Genomic DNA, 14,489 nt, shown 5'->3' with positions numbered 1-14,489 from the left:
GCAGCTCTGGAAGTCCTCTTTTGTGGCTTCAGTTGTGCTGTCATGGCTGCCCCTGTGTCCTGAATTGATTCGCGGTCATTCTGACTCTGGGGATAAGCCAGCAGCCTCACTCTGCCTGGTCAGGTGAAGAAGGTGGATGAGGATACACTGGGATGCTTTACAACCTGCCTTTCTTTTGGATGTCACTCAGCGGCATGATTAACCTTCTTTTCGATCACACCTCATAAAGTCATTCACGAAAGAGGACTTCCGGAACCGCTTCGGAAAGTGGCAGGAATGATGGGATGAGAGTGGTCAAAGTGAGGAGGAGGTTTGAAGGCATTAATGGCAATGTGTCTTGTATTGTAAGAAATTTTTAAAAATGTAAACCTTCACCATGTATTTTGACCATGCCATGCTGTGGTACCTGTGTTTCTTCTTCCTCTCTGAGAATGCAGGAGAGCTGGAGACAGCCTTTTAAGGCTTTGAAATCAGGGGAAAATCCCACCTAAGGGCAGGTTGACAGCAAGGATATCTCCAGACCATGGATATGGACGCCTCAGTGTGAGCTGTGTGCATTTTGGAAGAATTTGGTAAAAAGAACCACTAGTCTGTGCTGGCCCCATGCTCTCTGCAAGAGTATCTCCTTCAAGATGCTGTGAAAATGTACTTGTGACTGGGCCATTACACCGCTGCCAGAAGCAAACAGGGCTGCAGTGAGAACGGAGATGTTTCAGAGCTTGTTCCCTGAGCTGGCATCCACCGCCAACCCCAACCTTTACTTAAGTCATTTTCCAAAAAATTCTAAACTTTTGTTGTCACCCTGTCTTTCTACAGGGTGAGGTCACCCTGTCACTCCAGCCAGATATGAACAGAGTTTTACGTGCACGCCCAAGTCCTCCACACTTGCCCAAAGCACCTGCCAGGCTGGATTCTACAGCCTTGGGAAGCTCTTGCCTTGACATAAATAAACTCTTACTACACGTGCTGTTTTGGTTTTGGTATCTTTTGCTGAACTTGGTGTTTATGAGACTCGCTCCCATTCTTCCATAAAGCAGCATTTTCACAAGTGCCCCACAACTGTGCCTGAACATAGCACAACCCACTTGTCTGTCCCACTACTGAAGGACACTGGTGGTGTACTGGGTTGAGCTATTACACATAAAAGCTCTTGGTGTCTGTGCATTCAAGCAGGGAGAAGGCAGCCCAAGGAGTGGGACAGCTGGGCAGTGTTTTGTGCGTTAGGCTCCGGCGAGCAGCATGGTGGGTGGACAGTGACACCCACCAGCAGATGTGAGGAGTTTTCAAAGCTGCATATCTACTGACTTTGGTCTGGTTGATCATTTTCATCTTAGCTATTCTTCTGCCGGTGAGGCAGTATCTGACCATGGCTTTAATTAGAGCTTCCCCAATGGATGATAAAGTTTAGCACCTTTTCATATGTTTATTAGGCTTGTACAGGTTCTCCTCTGTGAAGCACCCGCTCTATACTGTGAGGCATCTGTCATTTTCACACGCATCTACTGATCTTTGTGTCTCCTCACAGGAGCTTTTCTCACATGGGGCGAGCATCTTCATTCTTCCAATGGTGTTATTTAATGAATACAAGTTATAAATTTTAATAAGCCCAATTTGCAGATCTTCTCCTTTATGGCTGGTGCTTTGAGTTCTTGTCTTCCTCTGTGACATGGAGACATTCCCCGGCGTTATTTCTGAAGGCTTGTTATTTCATCTTCACATTTGATTTACCATTCACAGAAATTAATTTTGGTGCCTAACAGAGGCCAAAATGATTATTTTTTTTGCCAGATGTAGTGATGCCTGTAATGCCAGCCACATGGGAAGCTGAAGTGGGAGGATCACGTGAACCCAGGAGAGGGAGGCAACACAGTGAGACTCTGTCTCAAAAATAAATAAATAAATGTTTTGTTTTTTGGATATGTAGTGGACCTACCATTTTTTACAAAAGCATCTTTTCAGGATCTCCATGCTTTGTTACCGTGTTGCCCTGTTTAGTATTTCTTTACCAGTCTTGATACCTGTTAGCAAGTGCTCTCCCACTGTTTTCTCCTTTCAGTCTTTTTAAAGCAATTTTTAGACTTTACATTTCCATATGAATGGAGTCAGCTTGTCCGGCTCTAAAACAAATCCTGATGGAACATTGATTTACATTTCATATAAACATATATAGACCATTTTTGAAAGAAGCAATACCTCCAAGTATTGACTCTTTGAATCCACGAATATGGTGTGTTTGTCCATTTATTTGTGTTCCAGTGTATTTCAGCAATGTTTTTATTTATTTATTTATTTATTCATTTATTTTCTGTGTATAAGCTTTGCACACCTTTTGTTGGGCTTATTAATCTAAATAAAAATGTTTTTCAATTTCATTTAATAGTTGTTGATACTGAGGCAGGAGATTAGCTGGGCAAGTGGGCGTGAACTGTCATTCTCAGAGTTCCAGGACACATACACAGAACAGTTTCCTGGTACCAGTCAGAGAATGCTATCTTCAACTTTTCTGGTGTGAGATCAAGCAGATTTTTGATAGGACCACCTAGATCTAACATCAGGAGGGAGGATACAAAAGATCATTGCCATTCACCTCGTGGCCACTGTGCCCTCTCTATTTCTCAGTGGTCCACTCTGATTCTGTGGAGAATACTTCTTTTCCTACCTTTAATTGGCCCACATTCACTCTACAGACCATATTTCTTTTCGTGCCTTTAATAAATATAAAATCTCACTACTTTTTCATGTTTCTTGTCTAAATCTTTGTTCAGGACCACAACAACCTGGAAAGAGTCTCTGAAAAGAGTCCACAGCACCCCAAACCCCAGTAACAATACCATGTAGAAATATAACTGACTTTTGCAATTTAACCCTGTACCCAGAAACCTTGGTAAATTAATTTTAAAAGTGTGTATGTATAGAGGTATTTGGTTTTTCTGTATACTATATAATCGCTTATGTAATTTGAGAATTATGACAGCATATTGATTCTATACTAACTCTTATGCCTTTATTTTTTCAGTACTGGAGATTGAATCCAGGGCCTTTATACTGAGCCCTTACTTTTTTAAAAAATCCCTAGCCCTTTTTTTATTTTTTATTTTAAGACAGGCTCTCCCTAAGGTATTAAACTGCCCAGGCTGAGTTTACCATGTAATTCTCCTGCCTCAGACTCCCACAGTGCTGAGATTATAGGTGTGTGCTATCACAGCTTACACTTCATTTCTGTATGTCTTTATTGGTTTACTTTCACTATCTGGGAGTTATAGGACCATGTTTAATAGTTTAATCCACTCACACAGTGAAGAGATTTGTCTCGTTCTCCCTCTCAGGAGGGAAAATTCAATTTTTCCACTTAATATAACATTCACTGTTTTTTGGTGGGGAGGTTGTTTGAGACACAGTCTTACTATTTTGGGCAGGCTGGCCTTGAATTCAAGATCTTCCTGCTTTAGTTATGCATCACTATGCCCCACTTGTCCACTGTTTGTTTGTTTGTTTGTTTGTTAGATGGGGTCACACTATATAGTTGGCCTTGAATTCACTACGCAGCATAGGCTGGCCTCGATGTGATGATCCTCCTGTTCCAGGTTCCCGAGTGCTGGGATTACAGACATGTGCCACCACACCTGGCTCAAGTTCATTGTATTTTTAACAAGGTAAACAGATTCTGCTCTATTGCTAGTTGAAGAGTTTCTCTTTAAAATTAAGAGAAAATGTTGAATTTTATAAAATGCTTTTTCTGCTTCTACTGAGGTGATTTTTTTTCCATCAGAGTACCTCAGCTGATTTTCAAATGTGAAGCTAACCCTGCACCTCGATGTTGACACATTGTCTTTTACTCTAGAGCTGTATTCCACTTGCTACACTTTGTGAAGTGGTTTTTGAAACTTTAAATGTCTGTCACTCTGTCTTGCAGTTCACCTGGAATGATCACTTCCCTCTGCTCTGGGACAGACAGGTTTAAAGCTGGCTACTGTGTTTAGGGTCAGTGTGTGGCTCTGCTGTGGTCTGGGGCATGCAACAAGCATCTTCCTCCTCTGTCCTGAACCTCAGCTATGTCCCCTCGACCCTGGAGAGTGCCCAAATCCTGCTGAGCATCTCAGCTCACCAGCCTCTCTCTGTGCTGGATCTGGCTGTGCTGGATGCTGGCTTCTGTGATGGCCTTGCACACACTCACTGCGCTGGCCCCTATTCTCTGCCTTCAGACAGGTTTTTGTTTTGTCTTCTATTTGATTTAGTCCTTCTAATTATCTTCAGTGGAACATTTTGTCCAAGTAATGTCCAGCCTTTGTTCCACCCTCCTTCCAACCCCAACCTCTCACGCTGGGCTTCACCCCTCACACCCATGTAATCTTTTTTGTTTTGCTCTGTTTGGGTTGTTTTGTTTTTTTGAGACAGGGTCTCACTATGTGCTTCAGGGTGGCCTTGAACTCACTATGTAGTCCAGGCTGGTGTTGAACTGGTGATCCTCCTGCCTCAGCCTCCCCAGGGCTGGAATTACAGGTGTGTGCCACCATGCCAGGCAAACCCATGTAGTCTTGACCTACAGGACACATGAGTAGGCAGGCAACCTCTGCTGCCAGGTTACACCTTCAAGTAAATACTAAGGAGCCATCATTTTGGACCAGGCTCTGGCCCTGGGCCACAGCAGGCCAGCCTGAAATCAAAGAGGAGTCCCCCATGCCGAAGCTCCACAGAACTAAGCTGTTATTTGAAACTTCCCAGAAACCAGGAGAAATGAAAGATAACAGCCAAATTTCCCAACAGGCTGGTTCCAGTTGGAAAGATAAGGAAGTTCCTTCTGTCTTAATCCTCACATTTAAAAGATGACCCAAAGTAACCCCATGCTGACCAATTGGTTATTTTTCTACTGTTCCATCTTTCTGTCCCTGCCTTACAAGGGATATTATTTTTTAAATGACCAACACATTTTCCTTCTTTGTTTCTGCTTTCTTCAGCCATTCTCTGGCTATAAAACCAAACTTCTCTGCTCAGCTCATCAGTCACATTCTAGAATGGTAAATAAAGCTGGTTAAGATTTGTATAGTGTTGTACTTTGTCCTTTGGTGCCCTCCTTACGCAGCCTATCCATTGAGAGAGTTGCCCTTAAAGCATTTCATGCATAGCCCATGATCCTACCTACAAGCCTGCTTTTCCAAGCCTTGCACTCAAGGACCCCAGGAAATAGCCCCCCTCCACCCCAATGCTTCCACTAGGCTGCCACCTGCCACTTGCTCCCTAAGCAGCCCTGCTCTGGCTACCTGGTCTGACAGGCAAGACTATTGCTGGAACAAAGACTGCCGTGTGTCAGTCCATGGAGTAGCCTGCAGGCCAGACTTTGTCTTCACTTTATAGGTGATGAACTCTGGAAAACCACACCTGGGCTGGGAGATGCCCATACCTCTAAGTGCCCACAGCTGCACACTGGCTGTGTGGGTTCTGGAAATGTGACTCCTCTCAAGATTGGCTATGCAAAACACCATCCAAACAGCAAAAGCAAGGCTGCCATAACATCAGTGACACAGGTGACCCAACATGTTTTCAGTCCAAGTTAACACCACCACCTTTTTTCTTTCTTTGCCTGCTGTTTCAAATTATCTGGTTTAGCTACAGGGGGACCTGCTCCCTTTATGAAGCAGGGGGAGGGGGTGCAGCAGAAGCAGAGTAGAGCCTGGGAAGCAGGAAACCAGGGAATGGGGATGAGGAATGGGACTGAGGTGCAGGGCTGGGGGACAAAGGGTAGGAGACCTCTCTCCCTGTCTATAGGTTGCACCATGGCTCCAGAGCCTGAGGACAAGTGGCCTGCTATCCTCTAGGATCTGGAAGCACCAAGAGAGATTGGGCCAGGAGGGCCTCTGGGGCTCAGAACAGAGACACTGGGCAGGTATTCCAGATGGGGCTGGGGTGGGGACCAGGCTCCTCCTGCTCCAAGTGGCAGGCTCTCAAGTGGCAGGACTGCAGCACCTGAGAAGTGCATGGAGAGGAGGACTAGGAAGGAATGTGGCTGCCCTAGGGGCTGGGAGAGGCCCCGTGTCTGAGCCTTGTGAGGAAAGGACCTGAAAACTGAAGGCCCAGGGTGTCCCAGATGGGGACTTAGTAGGTCCCCTCACCCTTAGTGGGTAAGGGCCACAGCCTGTCCCATGTCTGGCACTGTGCTGTGAGATGGCACTGCTATCCAAGAGAATCACATCCAGGCAGGAGGTGGTGCTTGGCCAGACATGACTACCATCTGCTAGGATGGTGCCAAACACAAGGCCCTTGGGTGTCTACAGAAGAGATCTGCACCAGTTAAGTTTAACTGTCAACTTGACTCAATTAAGATTCCTGAAGGGGGATCAAGGGATGCTAGAGCAAGGGATGCTACAACCCTCCACAGATTACTCCACTGACATCCACAGCTGAATGTGCAGCTAGGAGGTGAGGCCCACATGGAGGATTCAACTGCATGCACTTTTGGAGGGTGTCTGTCACGGCTACAGCTTGCCAACCTGCTGTGCTTCCTGACGGCCATGAAATGAGCAGCTGTGCTCCACCATGCCCTTCTGGCGTGATATTTCTGGCTTGGAACCAGTTGACCATGGACTAAAAATTCTGAAACCATGAGCCAAATAAACCATTTCCTCCTTTAACTTGTATGTGTCAGATGCTTTATCTCAGTAACTGGAAAGCTGACTAATACAGGCTCTCCAGAGTTTAGTAAGAAATTCCCACAAGCAACACCCCATGAACTGAATCTTGAGAGACTGACAAAGGTTGAGATGGTCAGTGGAGGGACCCAAGTGTTAGTTGGCAGTGTGAGTGAGGATGGCCCCAGGCAGGGCCTCTGGGCCAGTTAGCAGCTGTGACAGGTCCACAGACATGGCTTTCCCCCTACCTGGAGGCTGGAGTCTGAGATGAGCTATGGGTAAGGCAACTACCCTGGCTGTCTCCCCTTGGCCCACAGAAGCTGCCTGTCCCATGTCCTTGTTGGCGTACCTCTGTGTGTGTCTGGGTCTTTACCTTTTCTCGTGAGGACCCCAGTCTCATTGGGCCAGACCTCATTCTGACCCTAAGAACTTCATCCTAACTTAGTAACCCCTTTAACGACCAGAGCAGAGTGACTTTCCGAGGTCTTAGACACATGGACTTTGGGAGAGACACAGTTTGTCTCAGTTATTTTTCTCATTGATGAGACAAAATATCTGACCCTCAAAGTTCAAGGATGAAAGGTTTATTGTAGCTCACGGTTTGTAGAGGTTTCAGTTCAAAGTTGGCTGGCTCCAAGGCAGGGTGGCATGGCAGAGAGGCATGGCAGAGCAGAAGGCAGCAAAAAAGCAACAATAGTCCTCTTTCTGTCTCATATTTTTTCCGGGCCACTTGCCTGTGGGGTAGTACTCAGACCGCTGATCCTAGCATCACACTGTGATTCAAACCCAGTGTCACATCCTTGATCCCCGCATCAAACACCTCAGAACCAGCCACCTCCAAAAAGTTGTGCACATGACCACATGAGGCTCTGGGGGCCACCTAGATGTAAGTTATAATGCAGTTCATGACAGTCAGGGTCCAAGTGGCTAAGGCCACCAGAGCTGAGTCTGCAGCTGTGGGCCATACAGTCCTTCGCCTGAACAGGTGCAGAGCAACCTCCTTGTGCACAGTCATGACTGGAGGCCCCAGAGCATGAAGCTCGGCTCCACACTTGGCTGCTGGTGGGACCAGAGCATGCAGGTATACACAGCTGCCTCTGGGATTTACTGTAAGCACCAAGAGGAAGTGATTCCGTAGCAAGGTTGAGGCATATGACAGCCCATCAGGCAAGTCTGGGGGGAGCATGGAGGAGGGCTGGAGCTTGGGGACAGATTAGTAAAGCCCACTGTGGAGGCTACTGCCCCAGGACAGCAGGTAGATGCTCAATGAGACCACAGAACAGGCAACCGACATGAGGCTGCAGGCTATTCTGGGGACTTTGAAAGTAAATTGTGTTTACTTCTCCCTCTCTGTCTCTGTCTCTGTCTCTGTCTCTGTCTCTCTCTTTCTCTCTCTCTCTCTCTCTGTTATTTACTGAGATGTCTTTGTGATTCTGTTTTTCCTTCTTAGAAAAATTATGAAAGAGATGGAGGGAGAGGGGAAAAAAGAGAGGAGAAGGAAAAGTAAAAAGAAAATCAGATGTGTTATGCACCTGTACCGAATCCCCATGATGAATGTAGTCATTATGAACTGCAAACATGTATTAATAAAAATAAAAATTATTTTTAAAAAAATAAAGAAATGTATGGTCACTACCAAATTAGTAAAAGAGACATAGGCAAAAGGAAAAAACAAAACTAGTCATTACCTTGCCTTCTCCTTTCCCTACTTACACGTCCCTCACCCTCTTACAGTCGCTCACAGGGGACACTCAGTGGGCTGGAGGGAAAGAAGAGCAGGTGACCTTGCCACTCCTGCACATGCAGTTCAAGGACGGTCCTTTGATGCATCTGGGTGTGCCCTCTGTGCCAGCAGCCTGCAATCCTGGATGAGGTGTCGTTCTGCAGGCTCAGGATTTCCGCTCAGGTGATTTCCACAGCAGGGTCCATGTGGTTCCATCCATGCTCTTCCCTGTCTCAGGTTAGGGTTAGTAATGTTGGGCTAGTACTGTTAGGGTTGGTACTACTAACTTCATACTGGGTTGGTCAGAGTTATTACTGTTAAGTTAGCACCGCTAGGATTAATGCTGCTAAGTTAGTATTGTTAGGGTTGGTACTGCTAAGACTAGCGATGCCAGGCACCATGTTGGGCTTTTGGCAACAGGACAGCCAAGGAAGCTTCATTCTTGCAGCTGTTAGCAAACACCATAAAAATGATCAGTTTTAATTTTGGATGGCAATGGCTACAAAGAATAAAAGGGGAGGCCTTTGGCAGTGGTATAAGGGGGGAACAGCTCTCCACCCCCATTGGGAGGCAAGCACCATCTTCCAGGACTTCACCCTCAGTGAGAAGGCAGTGGAGCTGCGAGTCTCTCTGTCCCTCCATGCAGCCTCCCTCGCCAGCCCCTTCACACTGGCAGATGCTAAGGTCTGTAAGCCACGTGGCAGGAAGCCCTCAGCAAGCTGAGAGGAACCAGGAAAGAGGCCATTTTCCAGAAGTGTGCCCTGTGCAGACCTGACAAGGGGACATCAGGTGTCACAAAACTCCAGGACTCCAGAACTGCCAAGGGCAGTGGGAATCACACAGCTCAATGTCCTCGTGGTGACTAAGAAGACCTGGGAAGAAGAAGTGACTTTCCCAGAATAGAAACAAAGGCAAAACCAGAACCAGCCTCCTGAGTCCTCATTCCGGGCTGCAATCTTTCCCCCGTGATAGGGACATCCAAGCCACCCGTGGTAGCCCAGGCAAGTGCAGGAGAAGAATCGTGTCTGTAGCACCCTGTGATAGAGGCATAAAGCTGTGCTGCTCGGAGGCAAAGTGCCTGGGAACACTGCCCACCACCCCACAATATGGACCTGCGCACACAAGTGGGAGCTCTGTGTGTGTGCACGTGTGACTCTGCAGCTGGATCTGCAGCCTTTGGCCCAGCACCCAAGTGGTTTGCAGAATCCATTCTTTTTATTTTTCTCATTGAGTGTATTGGTACATTTTAGGTATACAGTGCATTCATTGTTGGGATCTTGTACCTCTACATGACAGGTCTTGGTTCTCATTTTTTCCCCTTACTCCTGCCCTCTCTTCACCCCCTTCTCCCTTCCTTATTTACAAAAACTTTATTTCCATTTTTTCATTTTCTCATATTCTTTTCTTTTCCCTTATTTCCTTTCCCCTACCCTTCCCACTGCACCTATACCTTTAGCCCTTTTCTTCCTATTTCAGCAGAACCCATTCTTGACCAAGGAGGTTAAAGGGGACAAAATTTACATATTGTACCACAGGGTTCTCCACACTTCTTTGTTACTTTATTGGCCCCTTCTTAGGTGGAAGGAAAGGAAACTACAGTAGATCAAGTAATTTTCTTAGGTCACACAGAGCACCTGCAGTAGAGTTGGAGTCTATAAATTAGTGGAACTCACAACCCCAAACCTGAGGAAAAAGATAGATAATCAGCCCTGCAAGAAATCAGATTCCTGTAAGGAATACAAAAATCAAGGTCCAAAGCATGCCAAAAGCATTTCACAGGGCCTTGGTCATAGTCACTCGTATCCAGCCACCAAATCATTAGTTCCAAAAAGTGATCCCAAAACTAAGCCAAGATTTTCTTTAAGGAGAACTTGGTTCTGAGCAGTACCAGTGAAGAAGCACAAAACAAAAGCAAGTATTCTTAGGACACGCTGGTAAACAAAACCCAATGGGTTAATTACAGCAGGACTTCTCAGAGCATTGATGAGGCCAACATCCTTCTAACTTCCAATATTGGGGTAGATTCTGCATTTATTTGGCTGCACAACTCTGTGTGTGTGTGTGTGTGTGTGTGTGTATGTGTGTGTGTGGTGTTAGGGATTGAACCCAGATCTTGAACATATTAGGCAAATGCTCTACCACTGAGCTGCACTCCCAGCTCTTTTTAGTTTATTTTGAAATGAGGTCTCACTGAGTTCTCAGGCTGGCAAGATCCTCTTGCTTCAGCCTACCGAGTCAATAAGATCACAAATGTGAGCTCTTCCTTCCTGGACTGGCCACAGAACATTCTTTGTCAAAGATCTAGTGGGATAGGGGTTTTGCCAAAATGCCTTTTAGGAAAGGAAATACCTTAATATATTTTTCTGGCTCAGCCAAACAGTAGAGGAAGATGGGCAGAGTGAATACTGCCACACGTCTGTCCCCATAAAATAACAAAAACAATGGGAAAATAGTTAAAACCGACTTTTTCCAGAACTCTGGAAATTAAACAAAGGTTTACAACAATGTGAGGAATATTTATTCAGGAAAATCTGCTGAACGTAGATAAGACAGCAGGGTTTGTGGTGTCTGAACTTGGCCTGTTCTCATTCCATTCAACTCAGGTCCACAGTGGCCTTGGTAACTGCAGCCCCTATCTCCAGTAGCCACAAACACCAGCAAGCTGCAGCCCCCAGAAGAAACAGACTGGATCCGAAGCTCTTTAACTGCTCTGTCTGCAGAGCACTGTCATTATTTAACTGTCCTTCAGAATCCCAGAAAGGTCCCATTGACAGAGCTTTGTTGATATTTGGCCTGACTCAGAGCTCATGCCACTAGATGCATGGAATTTGCCACTGTTCAACATGGACACTGTGGGAGGCTGCAGCAACAGTGCAATTGAGGACAACTGAGAATTTGGCCAAAGTGTAAAATGAACATCTAGGAAAGGAGATGTTCACAGGAGCTTTGAAAAGCTCAGATAGAGTCCTAGGGAATGGAAGGTTCCACAAAGTCCAGTGAAGGTTCAGGGTTGTCCCAGTCTCTCAGCTCTGGCTGACCATGAGGTAAGCCAGAAGTAAGACTAGAGTTGCAAACTGCTCACTGAAGAGATGCCAACTCTCACAGACTCTTGGCAAAGCAAAGACCTGCTGGGCCCAGGCTTTTATGGAAATCCCTGGCAAGTCACTAGCTGACCGGTAAGCTAACAGAGCAGAAATTCAGTGGCTGCACACTAGTACAATGGCTTTCACCAAAAAGATGATGAATTATAAATGCTGGTGAAGATGCTGTGAGAAGGGAAGACTTGTACACTTTAGTGAAAATGTAAATTAGCACAACCTTTAGGGAAAGAGTGTAGAGGTTTCTAAAAACACAAGAACTACCGTATGATCCAGCAATCCCATGTCTGGGTTCACACCAAAGGAAATGGAATCACTGTGTGAAGAGACACCTGCACCTCATGTTCACTGTTGCACTGTCCACATAGTCGAGTGATGGAGTCCATCTGGGTGTCTAGCAATGAATGAATGATCAAAGGAGACGTGACATGCACACAATGGAATACTATTCAGCCATAAAATAAGGAAATTCTGCTATTTGTGACAACATGGATGAATCTAAAAGAAATTATGTTAAGTAAAATCAGCCAGACACAGATCAACAAACTCTGCATGGTCTCACTTTATATGTGGAATCTTAAAAAGCCTAATTCTTGGAAACAGAGAAGAAAATGGTGGTTAAAAGGAACTGTGGGTTGGGCTAAGGATGATGCTGGTCAAAGGGCATACAGTTTCATTTAGACAAAAGGAATGGGTTTTGAGATCCATGACACAGCATGGGAGCTATAGTTATAATAATATATAATTCAAAACTACTAAGAGAACATATTTCAAATGTTTTCATCACAAAAAATGGTAAATATGTAAAGTGATAGATATGTTAATGGACTTGGTCTAATCCATCCACAATATATAAACATTGGATATCACATTGTACCTTATAAATCTATCTAAATATTTGTTAACTAAAAATAAAAGTTTCTTAGGAACAAATTTAATAAAAGAAATATAAGACATATACTGAAAACTACAAAACATTGCTGAAATAAGCAAAAGACTTAAATACATAGAATGACTCCCCAAAGCTATGGACCAGAAGATTTAATAATGTTAAGATGACAATTCTTCCCAAATTCATCTATTGATTTAATATAATCTCCATCAAAATCCCAACTGGCTTTTTTTTGCAAAAATTGATAAGCTGATCCTAAAATTCATATACAAGGCACGGGGCCTAGGATAGCCAAAACAACGTAAAGTCGAAGATCTCACACTTCCCAATTTCAGACTTACTCTATAGCTAAAGCAATCAAAACAGCATGGTCCTGGCAGAAGGAAAACATAATAAAATGGAATTAAAAGTGCCATAACTAAGCCCTGTCATTCATGATCAGTTGATTTCCCACAAAAGTGCCAAGATAATCGAGTGAAGAAAAGAATCAAGTTTTCAACAAATAGTGGAAGACAACTGGATATCCACAAATAACAGAGTAGATTTGGACCCTCCCACTATACATAAAATTAACTCAAAATGGTCACAGACAGAAATGGAAGAGCTAAAATAATAAAACTCAAGAAAAAAGACACAGAGTCAATCTTTGTGACCTTGAGTTCTGTAGAGGTTTCTTACATATAGTATCAAAAGTACACACATAGAAAGAAAAAAATAGATAAATTAAACTTTGTCAAAATTTAAAATTTTTGTGCTGCAAACAACACTACCAAAAAGGGTAAAAGTAACCCACAGAATGGGGGAAAATATTAGAAAGTTCTGTAGATGACTTGTATTCAGAAAGAATACAAGAAAGACTTGTATTCAGACTATATAAAGAACTCTTAAAACTCAATAATAAAAAGACAAGTAACCCAGTTAAAAACAGGCAAAGGATTTTGAGTAGGCAAGTATCCAAAGAAGACTAATAAATGGCCAAAAAGCATTGGAAAAGGTGTTCGACAGCACTAATTGTCAAGGGAGCACAATTTCTTCATGTGCATTGGAATGGCTATAATAAAAAGGACAGACGTAGCAAGTATTGGCAAAGATTTGGATAAACTAGAACTCTTGTGTGTTGCTGGTGAGATTGTAACATGGTGCAGTTGCTTTGGAAAATATTTTGGCAGTCTTCACAGTGTCACACAGGAAATCACATGTGCCCAGCGCTTTGCTCTTGAGTACACATGTAAGAGAAATAAAAACATCGTTCCACATAAAACATGGGCCCAAATGTTCATATCTGTATTATTTGCAGTAAACAAAAAATGAAAATCAAATGTCCATCAACTTACAAATGGGTAAAAATGTGATACATCTGTTCAGTGGAGTACTGCTTCTCTCAATGAAAAGCAATGAAATACTGCTACGTGGATGAACTCTGATGACATTACACTGAGAGGAAGAAGACAGACACAAAGAACGCTTTACTCCAATTACACACCAAGTCCAGAAAGCCGCAAATGTAGAGAGAACCAAACGGTGGCCCCCTGGGGCTGGGTGCAGATGTGGGAGAGTGATGCTAAAGGGTGGGGTTTCCTTCTGGGGTGATGACAACCTCTAAATTCAGACTGTGCAGGTAGCTGCACAACTGAATACACCAACAAACACTGAGTTGTACACCTTAAATTGCAGATTTTATGGTTTGTGAATTACATCTCAATAAAGCTATTTAAGAAGCAATGGAAGAAATTCAAATGAACACAGATATTTTTTATCATGTGGGCACATGTCATATTTTTCCACAGAGGAGAAGCCTGTTCTCCTTATTTCACTGCTAAAGTCATCCCATACTTGTTGCCAGAGCTGGTGAGGCAGCAGCCTGGGGGCCGCCAGAGGGCTCACAACAAAACCACACCTTTCCCAAGTGTTTTATGCATAGGCACTTTCTTCTTTTTAAGGGCTCTCTCTTTTTTTATTTTTATCTCAAACACATAACTCTGTTAATTTAAAGTATTTCCCATTGTAAGGCCTTCTGGACTCACTTTAATGAAAAAGTAGATTCATTAATAATCAGCAGCAAGGGCCGGGGATTTGGCTCAGTGGTTCTGTTGTCTATCTCATAAGTGCAAGGGCCAGAGTTCGATCCCTGGTACCAAAAAAAAAAAAAAAAA

Source organism: Fukomys damarensis, unplaced genomic scaffold (genome assembly GCF_012274545.1).
Source record: "Fukomys damarensis isolate Sample0158 unplaced genomic scaffold, DMR_v1.0_HiC HiC_scaffold_10, whole genome shotgun sequence".
NCBI classification, from domain to species: Eukaryota; Metazoa; Chordata; class Mammalia; order Rodentia; family Bathyergidae; genus Fukomys; species Fukomys damarensis.
This window is presented reverse-complemented; position numbering follows the sequence as displayed.